This window comes from Salvelinus sp. IW2-2015, linkage group LG19, assembly GCF_002910315.2.
Source record: "Salvelinus sp. IW2-2015 linkage group LG19, ASM291031v2, whole genome shotgun sequence".
Classification (NCBI taxonomy): Eukaryota; Metazoa; Chordata; class Actinopteri; order Salmoniformes; family Salmonidae; genus Salvelinus; species Salvelinus sp. IW2-2015.
This window is the reverse complement of record NC_036859.1, coordinates 9,438,859-9,444,247: the sequence shown is the minus strand read 5'-3', so window position 1 is coordinate 9,444,247 and position 5,389 is coordinate 9,438,859.

Sequence of the window (5,389 nt, the reverse complement as noted above, 5' to 3'; positions counted from 1 at the left end):
GCATAGGGTTGCTCACGACCTGCGAATTCCTGCTTTAAGAAACAACGTTCTTCTGTGGGAATTTCAGTACTTCAGCATAACGTTTTTCCTACAGGTTTCCTCATGGTTCTATTTAAAGTAATTTTCTCAAGTTGTTACGAGAACGTTAAGAAAACTTTCCATAAGAAACACGAAACTTTAGTAACATTCAGAGAATGTTCTATGATTTTTTTATTTAAAAACATATACATTCCGTTCTCAGCATCAACAAAACTCTATCCTCTATCTTGTTAAGTTTGTTCAGGTCAGTGGCGGTCAGTGCCGTTGAAAATGAGGGAGGATGATAMATTTTTTTATGAGCATGGCCTTATTTCTATTACAGTATATTGGATGACCGTCATTCATATTCCATTCACCCAACATTGATAGGTTTAGGTTACATGATACTCAAAATTTCCCTAAACCCAACATGAGGTTGCTACAACCTAAGGGCACACAGGCCGAGATAAATATTTGATGTGACAGACAGTGACACATGGACAGACAATGACACATTCAATAGTGTCTTACACACTCTTGCCTGCATCTAGCTGATCTAGCGTGTAATCATTAGTCCAACAGTTGCAAGCAAGAGTTTCTATTGGACAAATTCAGGTATGTTTAATCAGGTATGTTTATTTCGTTCCGTTTGCTCCTGTTTAAGAAACATTTTTCAACAGAATCGCCAGAATGAATACACCCCTGATCACACGCAAACAGTTTACTTTCATAGCCACATACAAACAGCTTGTTGCATTCCTTCTTGCATCTACTCACAATTCTCCTCTCACCTTTTCCCTTTGCTTGTGGACTTCAATGCACAACACAGCTGTCTGTGACCAGGTGAAAAAACATTTCCAAGCCAAACCACCATATCATAACCGCTACACACAGCCTACATCGTTGTCACCATATTAGTTAAAGTAACGACATAGTCAACATAGCTAATAGAACTGTGTTAGTAAATCTGCTACAATCATGCATTACAGTGTACCGTTAGTAAGCAGTTTAGCAGTTACACCGGTGGGCCTGGTGGCAATAAATTAGCAAAACAAAAAGCTTACTTGGTAGCGTTCCAGTGTTGGATAGTCATAGCCTGCTAGCTGACATAGCATCCCTCTGTTTGAGCAAGGTGTTTGAGTAGGCTAAACTATCTAGCTACATTTTCTAGCTAAAAATATATAAAATATAGAGCTAGCTCTCTCTCTCTCTCTCTTGCTCCTCCTTCATTTTTGAAAGAATTAATTTGTTAAAAAGTGTTCAACTATTGTCTTTCTCTTTGAGTTTGTCATGTGCCTCATCTGTACTAGTTCCAAACAGTTAACCCAAATTTAGCTAGCAGTGTTATTGAAACATGTTACATTCAAATAATTTCCGTACTCAGAATGTTAATAAAACTTCCCAGGAAAACTTTCAAGGAATCATAGTAAAACGTTATCAGAACCTCTCTGCAACCTAAAAACTGTACAGTGGCTTGTGAAAGTATTCACCCCCTTTGGCCTTTTTCCTATTGTGTTGCTTTAGAACCTGGAATTAAAATAGATTTTTGGGGGTTTGTATCATTTGATGTACACAACATGCCGACCAATTTGAAGATGCAAAATATTTTTTCTTGTGAAACAAACAAGAAATAATTTAAAAAACAGAAGACTTGAGCGTGCATAACTATTCACCCCCCCAAAGTCAATATTTTGTAGAGCCACCTTTTGCAGCAATTACAGCTGCAAGTCTCTTGTGGTATGTCTCTATAAGCTTGGCACATCTAGACACTGGGATTTTTGCCCATTCTTCAAGGCAAAACTTCTCCAGCTCCTTGGATGGGTTCCACTGGTGTGCAGAAATCTTTAAGTCATACCACAGATTCTCCATTGGATTGAGGTCTGGGCTTTGACTAGGCCATTCCAAGACTTTTAACCTTTTCTCAATACAGGGGGTGCTGTTTCCACTTTGGAAAATATCGTCTCCAAATTAAACTGCCTCATACTCAATTCTTGCTCGTACAATATGCATATTATTAATTACTATTGGATAGAAAATCTCTAGTTATTCTAAAGACCGTTTGAGATTATGTCTGTGGGGAACCAGAACTCTCTTCTAGCAGGCGAAGACTCATGACAGGACATGCGAAGCTGCTGAAAAATAGTATCTGCATCTCGGATTCAGTTAAAACTCTTGTGTGTGCCCTATGGCTTGACGTGAACTGCACCCGCCTCTCAACCTGGATTGTCAAAGTACAGCTCAACTGAGCAATGTGGAATGGTGTCTCTAGGTGTTTCTCAGAGTTCTATAAAATGGAATGGAGTGAGACTGACCCTTCTGTTCGACGCTCGCCGAGACGCAAGGGAGGACATAGAATCGCATGCTCAAAAAGCTCTCGTATGTGATGCAATAGAAATATCGTCTGTGATTTAATTCGAAATAGGTGTTAGAAACATCATAACGAAGTTATTTGAAACCGATTTATAATCAGTTATGCGAGTATATTGCTATTTTTTTCTGAATTTCCTTAGTTATTGCGTTTGAGGATGGGCATGTTGTGCCGTGTAGCTATCGTTAGCTGCTTAGTTCCGAAAGTTGCGGAGGTGTTTTTCAACAAAGCAACGATTTCTTTTGGACAAAAGGACACATTGCCACGACTACTGATGGAAGCTCGTCCAAAAGTAAGATTATTTATGATCTGTTATCCGTCTTTATGTGGAAAAAATTTTAAAACGCAGTTGTCAGCCATTTTTTGCGGCACTAGTCTGCTGAACTCATCAATGTATGTCTAGTACACGTAATTTATAAAATTCAAGATCAGCGGTTGCATTTAAATAACCAATGCATCTTTCATTAGCTGTCCTAACCTGTATTTTTTTTTGCAATCTAACGATAAATAAGTCGTACAACATAGGTGCCGTTTCCAAGATGGCGCCGCGCTCGAATGCATGCCATGTTTTGACACGATTACAGTTGCATAACACACGATTTGTGATGCCTTAAATATGCACATTTCGAAACAAAACTCTATATGCATTGTGTAATATGATGTTACAGGACTGTCATTGAAGAATTGCTGAGAAGGTTAGTGAAAAAAATTAATATATTTTGGCTGCATAACGTTTCGCCCCTTTGCCTTGAATTTAATGCTGGTGTGATGTTAGCTCATGTGGTATGCTAATTATAACGATATATTGTGTTTTCGCTGTAATAAACACTTAGAAAAATCTGAAATATTGTCTGGATTCACAGATGTGTGTCTTTCGATTGCTGTAGGCTGTATGTTTTTTCAGAATGTTGTAGGATGAGTATTTTGGTAAATTGACGTCGGTCTCTTAATTATTCCGGTGCTTCCAACGCTATTTCAGATTGCAGCTGCAATGTACATACTGTGATTTATAGCTGAAAATGCACATTTTTCTTAAAAAAACATATCCTATACCATAAATATGTTATCAGACTTGTCATCTTTATGAAGTTGTTCTGTAGGGCTATATATATCTTATTTAGTCGAATTAGGATAGCTACTGATGCAGGAAAAAAATGGTGGAGAAAAAAAGTGTCGTTTTGCTACGTGGTTAGCTAAATAGAATTACATATTGTGTCTTCCCTGTAAACACACTGTAGAAAAATTGAATATGTGTCTGGATTCACAAGATCTTTGTCTTTCAATGCTGTAGGCTTGTGTATTTTTAAGAAATTGTTTGTAGGATGGTAGTATTTGTGGTAACTATGGACAGTCGGCTCGTAATTATTCCGGCTGCTTCCAACGCTACTTGCAGATTGGCAGCTGTCCAACTGTACAATCTGTGGAGTTTATACCTGAAAAAATGCACATTTTTCTAAAGAGAAAACATATCCTATACCATAAAGTATGTTATCAGACTGTCATGCTTATGAAGTTGTTTCCTTGTTTAGTGGCATATATAGTCTTTATTTAGTCGAAATTAGCTGATACTAATGATGCAGAAAAAAATGGTAGGAGAAAAAAAGTTGTGTCTTTGCTATCGTGGGTAGCCTAATTAGATTTAACATATTGTGTCTTCCTGTAAACACTTAGAAATCTGAAAATATTGTCTGGATTCACAAGATCTTTGTCTTTCAATTGCTGTAGGCTGTGTATTTTTCAGAAAAATGTTTTAGATGATATTTTGGTAATTGACGATCGGTCTCTGTAATTATTCCGGCTGCTTCCAACGCTATGTCAGATTGCAGCTGCAATGTACAACTGTGATTTATACTGAAAATGCACATTTTATTCTAAAAAAACATATCCTATACCAGAACAGTATGTTATCAGACTTCATCTTATGAAATTGTTTCCTGGGTTAGTGGGCTGATATACAGATGTGAGAACAAGTATTTAGAGTGACACTCGAGCCGAATTTTGCAGAGTTTTCCACTTAACAAAGCATGTAGAGGTCTGTAATTTAATCATAGTGTACCACTTCAACTATGAGAGACGGGAAATCTAAAATACAAAAATCCATAAAATCACATGTAATGATTTTTACGTATGCATATTGCAGTTTTACTGCATGACATAATATTTGATAACATCAGAAAAGAGAACTTAATATTTGGTAGAGACATACCTTTGTTCTGCAATTACAGATGATCATACGTTCTGTAGTCTTGATCTAGGTTGCACACACTGCAGCAGGGATTTTGCCCACTCCTCCCTACTAGATCTCGTCCAGATCCTTCCAGGTTCGGGGCTGTCGCTGGCAATACGGACTTTCAGCTCCCTTCCAAAATTTTCTATTGGGTTCAGTGTCTGATGAAGACTGCTAGGCCACTCCAGGACCTTGAGTGCTTCTACGGATGCGCACTCCTTAGTTGCTCCTGGCTGCTGTGTTTGGGTCGTTGTCATGCTGGAAGACCCAGCCATGACCCAATCTTCAATGCTCTTTACTGAGCGGAAGGAGGTTGTTGGCCAGTATGATTCACGATAACATACCCATCCATCCTCTTTGCCTAATTACAAGTGCAGTCGTCTTCCCTTTGCAGGAAGGCATTCCCAAAGAAATGATGTTTCCACCCGTCTGCTTCACGGTGGGATGGTGTTCTTGGGGTTGTACTCAACTCTTCTTCTTCTCTCCAAGACGGTGAGTGGAGTTTTAGACCAAAAAGCTCTATTTTTGTCTCATCAGACCACAATGCTTCACCATTCCTCTCTGGATCAGTCCAGATGGTCATTGCGCAAACTTCAGACAGGACGCCTGGATCATGCGCTGGCTGTTCTGATTGCAGCGGGACCTTTGCGTGCGCTGCAGTGATTTTTTAATCATGACGGCGTAGTGTGTTACTAATGTGTTTTCTTTGAGACTGTGGTCCCACTCTCTTCAGAGGGTCATTGACCAGTCCGCCCGTGTAGTTTCTGGGCTGATCC